Source organism: Drosophila albomicans, chromosome X (genome assembly GCF_009650485.2).
Source record: "Drosophila albomicans strain 15112-1751.03 chromosome X, ASM965048v2, whole genome shotgun sequence".
In the NCBI taxonomy this organism is placed as follows: Eukaryota; Metazoa; Arthropoda; class Insecta; order Diptera; family Drosophilidae; genus Drosophila; species Drosophila albomicans.
The window spans coordinates 22607040-22622131 of NC_047627.2; positions in this window are offsets into that span (position 1 = coordinate 22607040).

Below are 15092 nucleotides of genomic sequence, written 5' to 3' on the forward strand. Positions count from 1 at the left end.
TTTATTAAGTTCATTAGATCAAACATAAGTTAAATGGAATCCATTGTGTTTTATTTTCTATAAATTTTTGTAATACTTATTACTTTTAAAAGTTATATTTTATTTTTGTACCTTGATTTTAATAAAATAGAATAAGCTTAAGAACATAGGATTACGAATATAATTGAGTTTGGTTGCTAAAGGTAAATGAAATTAATTTTCATCATTCCTCATTTTCATTCATGATTATAACTATTTCTGCATTCAAGTTTATCATACAATTAGTTTTTGATGCATTTTTTGCAATTACAGGGTATAAAATGCTTCGCTGACTGCTTTGCTCGCTGTCTCGTTGGTTGGTTGGTTGGTTGGTCATTTGCCACTTGGCAAAAGGGTTGTCGAGCGTTTCTAATGTGATTGCACTAATGGCTCGAATTATAGACGCATTAGGGTAAATTAAAATCCACCTCGCTCGCTAGTCAATCCCCCCCCCACTCCCACTCCCCCTGCCCATCCATCCACCAATCCACCCATCCACCCACTCAGTCACACAATTTGGGGGTTGTCCTTCCTTCGTTGTGTCGTTGTGTCGACTGCCAATAAAAAGGCAACTCACTTAGGACCCACAACGCGATGGCTTGACCTGGCTCAGCTCTGCTGACGACTCGCTGACTTATGGGGTGGATTTGTGAGTGCTCGAGGGTGGAGAGGAGTTGGGGATTGGGGGGTTGGTTGATGAAGTTGTAGCGGCTGCATCAACAATGCCATTGTCCAAGTGTTCTTTTGTGGTCAGGTGCAAGTGTTGCAGGTTTTCTGTTTTTTTTTTTACCTTTACCTTTACCTTTTTCTTTTTTATTCAAATTGAAAAGGGCGAAATTCCAACAGCTGTCAGCATTTCTTTACAGGTGGACTAAGGAGGCGTTGACCGGGGGGCGTTTCACTTTGATTATGAAAATGCTGTGACCCGTGCCACAACGTTGACAATTGTCGAGAGCAGGCTGAACCCCCACTCCCCCACTTCAGCGTGGGGCATGCCACACAAGGAGCGGCTAATTGACGAAGGCCGCGTGGATTTGACACCTTTTTTCCCTTTATTTGTTGGTTATGCAAAGCACCGACTATAACATTTCAATTGACGCACTTCAAGCAGCCAAAGCTGCAACTAAATACAATAATAATAATAATAAATTAACGAGTAATTTATGATACTTTTAGATTATTTCTTCAATATAATATAATAATTGCTCAACATTTGATTTTAAAAGGTTAAATATAATTAAAATGAACTCTAACATATTTCGGCTTCGGCTTTATTTAATATAACATATACTAATATTCTTTAAATTTTAGAGTTTTATTGTGAATTTGTTGCTTTATTTTTCATAGATTACTCTCAATTTTAATCAGAGTTTTTTAAGTGCTTAATCCTAAATTGAACCCATCAAAGTTTTAAACGCAAATCGATTAGTTTCATATTAACAAGTTGTCTTAAAATTTCCAAGCTAGGTTTATATACCGAATCTTTAATTATCATATTTCAATCCTAATTGAAGACATTATTATTATTATGAAAGTGTTCTACTTTCGTCATTGACTATAAATAACTAATTACATTGAAATGCTCATATGTGAATTATATATAGAGTATTTTATAGATTTGTTCTAAATATATTTGTCTTTTACAAATTCTATATTAATTCTAAATAAAATGCTTATTTCAAAGTTATTACTTTATGTCCTTAACATATGATATAATTATATGTTTTGGCCTCAATGAGTTTTCCCTAAAATGTGTTGTTATGGTACTTTGTTCCTGTACTAGTTCAACTATTTAATAAACCAAAATGATAAAGAAGAGTTATTATAATAAAACATTTTAATCACCCAACATCTGTTAAATTGAATTCATTATCAAAAATGTTTCGTATTTTGCTGTGATTAAGAAAAACAAATTGTTTGTAAGCAACTATTGCTTATATACCCGCTACTCATAGGCTGGAAGGGTATTATAACAGAACGAGGCATCTCCGACCCCATAAAATATATATGTATATATGTATATTCTTAATCAGCCATGTTCGTCTGTCCAACACCTAGATCTTAGCTGCTTTGAATGACAATCTGATATATTTTGTATTGTCTGCATGGTATATTTAAAATGTTCTACTATATTTTAACATATTTGGGGTATATTAATTTGTTATAATTTAAGCGAGAGAATCGAGGATCTCACAGTCGAACAAACTCAAATATACCAAATATAGTTTTCGGTATACGTTAGTATATTTGCGGCACATTAATTTGGTATAATTTTCGAATATGTATTAATTGCAAACGAAAAGTATATATTTTGAGTGTATTTTCGTATTTTTGCAGTATATAAATTTTGTAGAACTGCAGCATATGGTTTTATTGGTATTATTATTAAAAAATGGAAAATTTGAGTTAGCATCTAAATTGCTTTGTTTTTGTATTAGAGGTGGAGAACTATCGATGGCACTATTGGGACTATCGATGGTTGGCCACTATCGGCATGCTCTCGATAGCGGCGCGCACTCTCGATAGTGATCAATCGCTATCGTCGATAGTGGACGATATTTTTTCATATATCCGTAGAGTCAGAGAGGGTCTTCAGCAAAGGGGACAAATCATTTCAAATAGGCGTACAAAATTATTGGTTGAAATAAATATTGTATATAAATAGCAGTTAAGGAAAACCTAAAATATAAAAAATCATATTATTCAAATAATTATTATTTATTACTTTCAGATCGCTATCGTCGATAGTCGATAGATTATGGAAACTATCAAGCACTATCGATGGCGCGGACTATCGATAGTTCTCCACCTCTTTTTTGTATGTATGTAATGCTCGTTATATGTATGAAATGCAGAATTTACAGGGTATATTGTATCTGATATCCACAGCGAAACAAGAGCAAATTGCCTTTATCGAAGTTCGCACAAGTTTCGCTTGTCGTTTTTATGCCTTTTCTCAGCCATTTCCAATTTCCAATTAGAACGCAATGCGATTGCGTGCACGAAATGACAAGCTTTTATGAAATCGCGATGAATTTTTTTTACCAGGGCAGGTGTAGGCGTGAGGAGAGAGTGAAGATAGAGAAAGAAACAGAGACATGGAGAGGACTGCCTTTCAAAATTATGATTTCATTTGGCGGCGCTGTCGATGGCCAACGTTGAAGGTGCCACAAGGCCACAAGGAGTTGAAGTTAGAGTTGAAGTTGATGTGGAAGGCAAAAGCGAAGTCGAAGTCGAAGCACCCACAACACAGACCGGAAATCAGGATGAACACAAATTATACATATTTTATATGCAATGTTATATATGTTTTCTTTCTGTTTCTGTTTCTGTGTTGGTTCTTTTTATTATGGTTTCCCTTTTTGCTCGATGTTGGCTTTTTATCCAATTATGTTCATTAAATTGGCATTTGAAACGAGCTAAGCACATTAAAGAAAAGGCGCTGAGAGTGGGGGAAGAGCGAGAGAGAGAGTGGTGAGGTCCTTTCATTGGTTTGTTTTACTCTTTGGGGGTTGCAGCACATAAACTACTTAATACTTATTTAATTTGAACTGATGTTGATGTTCAATCTGGAGCCTGCGAAATGCATTCGGTCGAACACACACACACACAACTGTCATAAAAATCACGCAGCGGAAATTATTTTGTCACCATTTATAATTGCATTGTCACAGCAACAACTGCGACTACTATTTGAGTCGTGTTGTTGTTGTTATTATTATGCTGATTGGAGGGTGTTGAAAGTAACACCCCGCACATTAAATCAAGTGGCTGCGGGCAATGTCATACATAAATTATTGAAAAATCATTCTGCAAATAAACCCAACGACAGTCGACAGACGACAGACTGTCGACACGGGGTCAGCGAGTAGTGACTGTGGAAAGTGAAGTGGAAATGAGGGAATCCACCACCAGACCAGTTAGTTGAGTAGCGAGTGGAAAAGGCCACAAGGATATTTGTATGTGCACACTGAGGGACAGATGGACATATTGGAATGATTGACTGATTGACTGACTGACTGGCAAACACATTCATATGTTTACTAACTAATTTGTTCGGCTCTACAATAATAATGTGTTCATATTACCATTACATCCTTAATCAGCTCAAGCAAAAATTCTCTTCTAAACTAAGTAATTCTTCGTTCACTAAATTCAAGTTCAACTTAATTAAACTGTATTTAAATTGTTTCCTCTTTTTATAAACATTAATATTTTGTAGCTTTCAAAGCAGTTTGTTGCTTAAAACAATCTGATAAAATCATCCGATTTATCTTTAGCTTTTACTAAATGTACTTTTAATTCGAGTTATTTGAGCATTTTTTTTCTTAATTTAATATTGTTTACTACTTGATTTGTTTTTTCATATTGTTGTTCTTCTTATTTCAATCAATGTGAAGCAAATATGTTCCTTTAAACAAAAAATGCATTTCAAATTCAACTTTATTTTTCTGAAATTTGTCTTTAAATTTACAATTTAATTTAATTTGTTCTTCCATGTTGTTGTTCTTCTCTTCTTGAATCGATGTTATCAAACTCATGTAATTCGAATTCAATTGCAACAGCTGACAATCTGGTATATTTTAGTACTATATGGTATATTTTGAATTCAGCACTATGTCAATATACCAAATATGGCCTTTGATATATTTTAATATTTTTTCGATATTTTAATTCGGTATATTTTCATAATAATACTGCACTTTTTCGCTAAAGAATATACTAGATATGTGATCATCTTTATAATATAATAATCTGTTCATAACATTCTTAGATAATCAATCCATATCGGGAAGCAAGTTCTTCTAAACTGTTTACGTAAACTGCTTCTCTAATGTGTCGTGTTTAAAATGTTACGATCCATATAATTATTCTATTAGAATGGTATTGTTAATACAAGTTGCTATAACATTTAACCATTTTGTTTAAATTTAGTGAAGTTTTATACACAAATTGTTTTTCTACATAACATATTTCATCATAGTCCATTTGTGTTAAGAAATAAGTTTTTCGAAACTTTTATTCTTGAAACTTTTCCGAGTTGTCTTTGAAAATGTTTGCTAAAAAATTAAAAAAATATTAATCATATCTATAAAAGCTTTGCTAAATACTGAAATTGAAATTGATGTATGTTAGCCTCATATATTTTGAAAGGAATACTATCAAAATTAAAAATATTAATTTTAGAAATCTCTTCAGAATTTGGATGGCAAAATCTATTCTTTTTCTTATATGGTATTTCATTATTTTGTTTATAATCTTATTGTGTATTATAAGCTCGCATTCACCTGTCTTTGAATAAAAGTAAATCACGACTGTAGAAAAAAAACTTTTGAATTTGTTGCGAATGAAAGTGTATATAAAGTCTCAGTACATTGCGCATACGCCGCGTGGCACAGAAGGCAGTGTAAATATTTGTGCCACACTCCAAGGCAAGAGGGGTGGAGGGAAGGGGGAAGAGGGTCGAAGGTGTGAGCTTCAGCTAACTGCCACAGCATCCAAATCCAATTAATTTCATTGCGCCTAAAAACTTTAAGCAGAGCCAGAAACGGGGATGAAGACGAATGGAGATGCTACACCAGAAGCAGAAGCAGAAGCAGAGCACCCTTCCCCTCCCCTCTCCACCCCTCTCCTCCCCTAACCCCCCCTGGGCTATGGTCACACCCTTTGGCAGAGGAGTCGAAGAGTCGGAGAGAGTTGGCTAATGGAAAGCGACGATGACGACAACGACGTCTATGTGTGTGTGTGTGTGTGTGTGTCTGTGTGTGTGTCTGTGTGTGTGTGTGTGTGGCGTCAGTTCCGTTTCCGTTTGAACGATTTGCCATCCGAACGGTGGCTGCTTCTATTTATTTGCAAATGCAACTTGTCCAATTTGACAGTTGTCGCTTGTAAATGTCACAGCTGAGCGGTGGATGAAGGGAGAGGGGGAGAGAGATAGGAGGAAGGAGAAGTCAGTGAAGCGTGGAAGTGTGAAAGCCTGTAACGAGGCATATTGCGGATTGGATTTTGTGTAAATTTATTTATGTTAATTAGTTTCAATTTGATTTAATTTGCGCTCAAGCAGCTTCGGTGCAAAGGCAGCAACAGCAACAACAGCAAAAGCAAACTGAATTTCGAAATGAACTGACAATTAAAAGCACGTTAAAAACGCATTTAGCAAACGTTGCGAGAGAGACAGAGAGAGACAGAGAGAGGGAGCGAGTGAGTGAGGGAGATCGCAGAGTGGTAAAAAGGGGAATCCGTTTAAGCCGAAAACGCCTAATGACAGCTGCATTAATCCTGTGCGCTAACAAAGCGTTGAAGAAATCACTTTACCAGCGGCGGCGGCGAGCAGCTCATAAAACGGAGACCCAGAGAGAGAGAGAGAGAGAGGGGGAGAGAGAGAGGAATACGCTGAGAGAAGAGAAATGACGGGGCCAAAGAGGAAACGCCGCCAAAATCAACGAAATGACAACGAGACATGCAAACAAATGCAGCGAAATGATGAGCTTCAGAGCTTGGCTTCGACGAAAAGTCTAATTTGTTGATAATTTGCGACCGCCGCCGCTGACCGCCAACGATGCCCCACGGCCACAGGCGCAGAGACACACAAAGACAGAGAGAGGGAGAGGAGGAAGAGAGAGAGAGAGAGGGAGAGAGAAGGCCAAGCGATACTTCCGCTAAGTCATAAATGGAAATGGAAATGCAGTCAAGAGTTGGAGCCGAAGGAGACTGAATTTAAAGACAGAAAAGAAGAATAAGGTGCTGGAAGATCAGAGGGAGAGAGAGAGAGAGATAGAGATAGAGAGAGAGAGAGAGAGAGGGAGAGACAGAGAAGCAGTTTAAGAAGACACTGAAGTTGGAGTTGGAGATGTAACGCAAAACAGAGAAACTTGAAGTCGACTCAGGCAAAAGGTGATGTGAATGAAAGGAAAAGAGTTGAAGTTGAAGATGCAGTTGAAGTTCAAGTTAAAGATCGACAAGTTGCACAAAGAAGAAGCAGCAGAAGTTGAAGCTGGTTGCACTTGCCTCGTCTTGTCTTGTCTTGGGTGCCGTTTGGATTTATGATGCGTTGCGCCAACTGCCAATTTAAAGGCCATTTGGCCAAGAGGCGCGAATTCGAACAAACTAAATTGCCATCAGCAGGGGGTGTAATACACATTTTCTTTTTGCTTTTCTTGTTTTCTTTTTTTTTTTTTTTTTACTTCATTGACTTGAGGACAGTTGACGGATTGGCGGCAGCCGAAGTGAGCGTTGAACCTAATTAAGTGCAGTTTAATGTGCGTGCAACGGCAGCTAAAGTAAAAAGTGCCAAGGAACAGTGGGAATGGAACACCAAAGTAGGCTAGCTACAAACTAAAACAGGCAGGGAAAGCGATATAAGTGGGAAAATGGTGGAACAGTGGAATTGAAACATATGAAACAACAGTGATAAATTAAAATGGAGCAGCGGAATTTTAGATAGGAAGTTTGTATTTCAAAACTATGCGATTGAGTACTGAATAATGATATCCATTGTGATGGCAAGCAGTTGCAAGGCGGAACGATGGAATTGGACACGGTTGATTAAACGAATTTTGTGATCAATAACTTTCAAAGTGTGTTATCAAAGTAGAGCGGAACATTGAGAAAGTGAAACAGTGGCGTAAACGATGAGACAGTGAAACGATGGAAATTGGAAACAGTTAAATAAACTCGATATGTGATTGTAGCTTGCTAAACAATAGTGGAATAGTATGAAAATGAAGCAATGGATTGCAACACTGAGAATAGTGTTGAGAAAGTGAAACGATGGAATTGTGAAATGCCTAGTCAAAGTTATCAGAGTTGAGCGGAACACTGCGAGAAGTGGAATGTTGGAATTTTCAAAGAGATGAAGAATCAGATAAGAAAGTGAAGCGATGGAAATGTGAAACAGTTAAGCGGAACACAGTTAGAATGTGGAACAGTGAATTGAACAAAGAAAAAGTGAATCGTTAAGATAGTAAAACAAAGTTGAGCGGAACAAAGTGAGAGAGTGGAATAGTGAGAGACAACAGACGAAGGAACAATTAAGAAAGTGAAACGATGGAATTGCGAAACAGTTAAAAGTGGAACATAGTGAGAATGTGGAACAGTGCAATAGAATATGCATTCCACTCAAGTTGTTTGAAGTATTCAGGAAGAGGAAGCAGTTCATCAATTTCGCTATAGCCTTCATCACTCACCCCTTGACTCTATAGTCTTCTTCTCCCTCTCTCTCTCTCTCTCTCTCTCTCTTTCTCTCTCTCTCTCTCTCTCTCATTCAGTACTCCAATGCGCTGTCATCAAATTTGTGTCCATTTGGCAGCCGTTGCTTTGATTTATGTGCACTTCACGCTTTGTCGCAATTGCTGCCACGCCCATCCGCCCAAGCTACTAATGTTGCTTCTAAACACACACACACACATAGACAGAGAGAGAAAGAGAGAGAGAAGTGCTATGCTGTATGGCATTATCCTGGACACGTGTGCGCACAAATTGATCCTTTATGAGCATTTTGCGGTTAATAATACTTTAACGTTGAACTTGGCATGAATGGAAGAGGGTGGAGGAGGAGGAGGAGGAGGCGGAGGAGGGGTCAATTGCTGGACAGACGCGCATGAATCCGTTGGATGCGGCATGCAGGCACGTGCCATCGCCACCGCACCGCCACCGCCATTGAGAATGTCGCTGAGCCTTTAAGTGTAAATGATAAGCTAAGATGAGTTGCAGTTGTGTGTGTGTGTGTGTTTGGGGTTAAATCGCGCCACGCCGACAAACTTTGTTGTTTATGTTGTTTGTTTGTTGTTCTCAAAAAGCAAAAAAAGTACAAAAAAATGCTAGAGAGTGATGAGGGGAGGGAAGGGAAGGAGCTCAGTAGCTGCTTGACATGTGACACCTTTTGTGAGCGAATGTCAACGACGTTGAACCTTTTGTTTAGAGCTTGGCTGCAAAGGCGCTTAAGAGTCGACGATCTTTCGCATCCTTCGCTGACTGCAACTCTAAGCGTATGTGTGTGTGTGTGTGTGTGTGTATGTGTGTACATAAATCCCAAATGCCACTTCACACTTAATTTGCTCATAATGCCCAGCGTAATCCCCCCCGGGCGATGTCAGTCGATTTTCGGTGTCCCTTTCTGCCTGTTAATATCCTGGCAATTACGGTGACAACAACAATATTTGAAAATTGCATTAACAACAAGGACAACCACCACCACCAGCAACAGCAGCAGCAACAGCAGCAGCAGCCACCCCCTTCTCCCTCTCTCCCTATCTCTCTCTTGTGTCCAGATTTTCTGCTGCATTGGATTCTTATCAGCTCCTTCACATATGCTGCTGCTGCCTTCTGTGTTAATACTTCTAATGTGACAAATTCATCCATCGACTTGTCTACATTGAGCTGTCTGTCCTCTCTCTCTCTCTCTCTCTCTCTCCGTAGTTGTCCTTTTTTCAAGTGACGCTCAAATTCACAATCGCTGATAAGACTTAAATCTCTCATTCTTTCTCGTTTACTTTCTCTCCTCCCCAATCCCTTCGTTGATTGCTTTCATAATTTGTTCGTGCGTTTTATTTATTATTTTCATTTTTCCTTTCCCCCCTTGTTTTATTTTATTTTTTCCCATTTTGCCGCATTTTAATCTCTCGGCCGTCGACAAATTGCTCGAATTGCTCAGATCGTTGCGATGCGATAGAAAATGGCAACAAATGTTTTAATTTTCAGCGGCAGCTAAGCCAACGGCAAAAAGTGCTAAACTATAGTACAAAAAAGAACGAGAAATCTTTCCCTTTCCACTTTTTGTTTTTTTTTTTTTGACGGGGAAGTTTTCAAACTGGCCGCTAGAAGAAAAGTTGTGAAATCTACTTAAATTAGTTACGAATTAAACCATGGAGATTTTGAACATAATGGGGTAACTATTTAATAATTGCCAAAGCACGTGGCGATTGAACTTCAATTTAATGCGCATGAAAATAAAAGGTAATAAATCAAGAAAAACATAAGTAAGAAAGCTACAGTCGAGTGTGATTGGCTGAGAGATACCCGGTATTCATTTTTTAATGAGAGTAAAATATAATATAAACATAATATACTGCAAAAATATTAAAAATATGCCAAAAGCTATAGGGCTACCTATTTTGATTGAGAGCGAGACAGTGCAGTATTAATTTTAAAATATACCAAATGAATATACCGAAAAATACTGCAAATATACAATTTATAATGGGAGCCAGACAGTGCGCTTTATTTTTTTTTTTTTTAAATATACCAAATTAATATACCGCGAAAATACTAAAAATATACTAAAGACTAAATTGATACCCATTTTGAATTAGATCAAAGCAGTGCAGTAAAAATTAAAAATATACAAAATTATTATACCACAATAATACTGAAAATATACCAAAGGCTATATTTGGTATGTTGGAATAGCACTGAATTGAAGGTATACCAAAGAGTGCAAAGTAATAATACAATACATTAAAATATATATTTCAATTGAAATGAAATTATTTCGGAATAAAAACGTTTATTCTTTTAGCTTTAAATCGTTTCTTCAATCTGCAATCTACTAGTATTAAATATTTTTATCTATTTCATTTGCGAAATACTTTAAGCAATGCTCTACACTGCATGACGAGTGGAAATTAATAAATTGCCTTTGTGGTTTCTGGCCTCGATAAGGCGAGGAACAGCTTGAGCTGCCACTCGGCCAAGAAGAAGAAGAAGAAGAAGAAGGAGCCGAAGGAATTTGCATAAATATAACGGGGAGTTGCATATAAATCTTCTATATGCTTTCTATTTAACTTTTACTAAAGACTTCCGACACATTTCGCCAGCCAACTCACCCACCGAAAGCACTTGAAGCAACGTTGCTCAATTTGTGGCATGCGGTCTGAGTCTAAAGTGGGGGAGCGTGGAGGGACGGGGAGGGGAAGGCGCAAGTATGACAATGCACCTGCCTGCATTTACTTTCAACACCTACACACGTCTCCTTTGGGCTTTGGGTTGTGCATTTGGGGAGGGTGCGACGATGGCGTGACTGGCCACCATTTCAATGCGGCGCCTCAAGTGGCCAACATCAGTCGCAGTCGCAGTCGAGGCACAATTGTCTCTGTGTGTGTGTGTTGGTGTGTGGCAAGTTGATTCGTGGCCTGTTTTGGCCCTGTTGCCCCCGAGGCTTGTAACTTATCTAAATGCACACAATTATTGAATATAATCGCTGGCCGCAAAACAAACAAAGCGAACATCGCATTGAAATTTGCATGCCGCCTTTTAGGCGATTTGCTGCGCTTCAGCTCCGCTCTTTAACTCACACACACTCACCGAGAAAACACAGAGCCCCGACTCTCGCATACTCTTCTCACTCTATTAATTGTTTACCTTTTTTTCGCTTCTGCTATCTGCACTTTGTCGCCGCAATTAAGCGCAATTTCCGCTGACTGTCAATTTGATTAAAGTATGTGAATGGCAACAAAAAAAAGGTGCAGTGAAACAATGTTTTAATGCATTGCACTTTACTGCAATAAAATTAAATATTATTTCATGAATAGTTTATGAAATTTTAGAAATATATTATTATTTACTTTAAGTACATAGTTTATTATTAGCAATGTATATATTGTCAGCTTACTATCACAAAAAAAAAAATATATATATATATTATATATTCATTCACTTTATTTTTACTTTATTTAATTTCAAATAATATTCTAATTACAAAATTTTGAATTATATTATATTCTCTATAAATATTTTTATTTTGGACTTTAAATACATATTTTAAAATTAGTTATGCATTTATTGTCAGCTTAGTATTTAAACAAAGCTAAAAGTGGTAAAAAAGCTAAATGATATATTTTGCATGTAGTATATCCAAGTATATCCTTTGGTATATTTTAGTAATTTTATTAATTAATAAAAATGATAAAAGCTTACAAATAATTCTTCTCATTCACTCCATTTTCTCTTTTAACCTTTTCTCAAAGAACTTTTGTTCCCTGTTAGTTAGAAGATGCATCAGCAAGCAGGAAAATTTGTCATGAAAAAAACTATAATTAATAATTCCGCCCCTTGACACGCCCCTTTCCACTACGAACATCGACAAGCGGCATATGCCAAGTGTCATCGGAAATGCAATCGAGAAAAATTAAAAAAAAAAACAACAGAAATGACAAAAAAAAAGCGAAAAATTATTAAAAACAAAACTGACATTAAATTGCGAATAAAATTTTGTTGATTTTCCTTTCGCATTTTCATTGGAATTTCGATTTTAATGTTTTCGTGGGCAAATTGCACATTTGTTTAACTAAATGGCAGAGTCGACGAGGACGAGGATGAGGACGACGAGTAAATTGCCCCTGGTGGCCATAAGCTGTCTTCAGCCAGAAGTTTTGTCTTCCGTTTGCAATTTAGACTCGAGCCTCGGGCTAAGTATGAGACTATCACAGACTATATCCGACTGACTGACCCCTATCCCAAGCTGACCTCAACCCCTAACATAAAATAGAATTTGCCTTAAGGCTGAATTTCTGAATCGTGGGCGTACGTCCGGTTCGCTCGTTCAGCCCACTAAATTTGCCAGTTGCTCTCTGTATTTACCAGGTAAATGCTTCTAGATAGCTAGTTGGGCCACGGGAAATGCCGGCGAACGCAGAGCCACAGCTTAAGCTAATATTAATCGATATATTTAAGTGTGCGATAAGTAAGGGAAATGGTAACACAATTATTTCGCAACATGCATTTAGTATGGAAAGATAAAGAATGGATGAGGCTTAAAACTATAATTATCGATTACAGATTTGACGATTATATTAAGATAAATAAGAAATGTAGTCCAAAGCTATAATTATCGATTACTGATTTGTTACAGATTTGACGACTATTGTAAGATAGATAATAAGAATAAATAGATCTACCATTAGCAATACTAGACTAAGTTAGTACAAATTGTTTGGAAAGAAATCGTTATACACGTCGATAAAGGTTGCACCATTTTACAGACTATTCTTGTTAAGCTAGTTCACTCTATAAGTTTGTATACATTGTTTTGTATCGATAGCGATAACCATCGATAATTTTCTAAACTTTTATGAACGCCATCTAGGCTTTTTTAGCTAATGTGTCATTTTAAGTAAGTATAAATCGCTAAGTGCATGTTATCGATAAAGATGAGAATCAATAAATAAATCGAGAACTTGTTGAAATATTCAGTATTTTAATGTACTATTTAAGTGCGCTCTCAAAGCTAGTATAATGTTCTGCATTCTATCGATAGCGATAACTACCAGTATATAACTAAATCGATAACTCTTAAAACATGCAGTATTTAAGGTACTTTTCATTTAATGCATGTTCATTCTTCACGTTAGTGTAAGTTGCATTCTGCATGTTATCGATAACGATAACTACCGATATGTGTGTATATCGATAACTTTTAAAAACAAGCCTGCATGTACTTTTTACTTTGAGCTTCTTCATTCTTTAAGTTAGTATAAATCATTGTCTGCATTTAATCGATAACGATAACAACCTTATGTATGTATATCGAAAATTTTTAGAAATGCTCAACTGATATATCGATAGCATATAGAAGCATCGTTAACTTTTTCATTTGGAGCTTGTTCATTCTCCCCCTTTAGTATTAATCGTTTTCTGCATTTTATCGATACCGATAGTAACTAAGCTATCGATAACTTTAAGAAACTGAAATTATGTAACGAACCCGTTCTTTTTGTGAGCTAATCCACTCTCAAACCAGTTGCAATTTCGACACTTTAACATTAATTTGAGTCGTCGCATCGCTTTGCCCGGCACTTTGTTGCTTTGCTGCTGTTGCTGCTGTTGCTGCTGCTGCTTTGATGACAAATCTCACACGCTGTTGCGGCGCGCGCGGACGCTGTGCTGACAGACTGTCACGCCTCCATCTCATGCTGCCTCAACTCAACTCGACTCGACTCCTCGCAATCCATCCATCAATCCCCTCACCCAAGTCTCTGTTGCTTTTGCTCCTGCTTTTGGTGTCGCTTGCTTTGTACCCAAGTTGATTGCTTAAGCGAATTGCGGTGCCTGCCCCAGTGGGAGGCGACTCGGTCAGGGAATGGATGGGGGGAAGCTGTGTACGTGTGTGTGTGTGTGTGTGTGTGTGTGTTGGCTCCCATGCACACACAAAAATATGCGACTAATTGAAGTTTATGTTTTCGTATGTTTTGTGGAGCTCCCCCGCAGTGTGTGTCTAGAGTGGAAGCGGAGGTGTGGAGGATTACTGGTGTACATTGACAGGCGACGGCGGTTTGCTGCTGATTTCCATGCAAATTGATGTTACAGCACAGTAAGCAGCCAATATTTCAGCTTCATTTCATAAATGCGCCCAGCGAATTCCCCAATCGCATCCAATCCAATCCCCGACGGCGCTCGTCACCAGCTATCCAGCTATCCAACCATCCAACCAGGCAACAAACCAACAAACCAACCAACCAGGCAACCAACCAGTCAGTCATCCATCCATCCATCCATCAGTTGCCAAAGTTTGCATATCAAAGTTTATGGATGCCCCGATATCGATAACGACGTGCCACATGACAAGCCTCTTGACAGATTTTTATCTCCCTTTCTCGTTTTTTTTTTTTTTTTTTTGGTGTGCGTCCTTTTTATTATTCACACCTTTAATGTATGCATGGAAATTACTCAATTATTTACTCTGACATCATTTTGCGCCACAGCGTCGAGAGTCGAATGTGCCTAGAATTATGTAAGATAATAATTTCAAAGTGTTTACTACTTGATCAACTTGTTAAGATATTGTTTTATGGAATTGAATGTTAAGCTACAATTGGTATAAATCAAAATAAACTAGTTGATAATTTCATATAAGTCTTCAATAATAATAAACTCAAATTATAAATTACGAAATTTACATTCAAAGCATTAAATTCGAAATTTATCTTTTATCTGATTTTTAATATAACTCTAAACATTGTTTGTTGGTGTGAATAAAAATAATAAACGGGAAAATTATACATTTAGTTTCTGCAGTACTATCTTTAATAAAGTTGGTTAAATAAACAGGTTAACTAAGTTGAATTAAAATTCAAAAATAT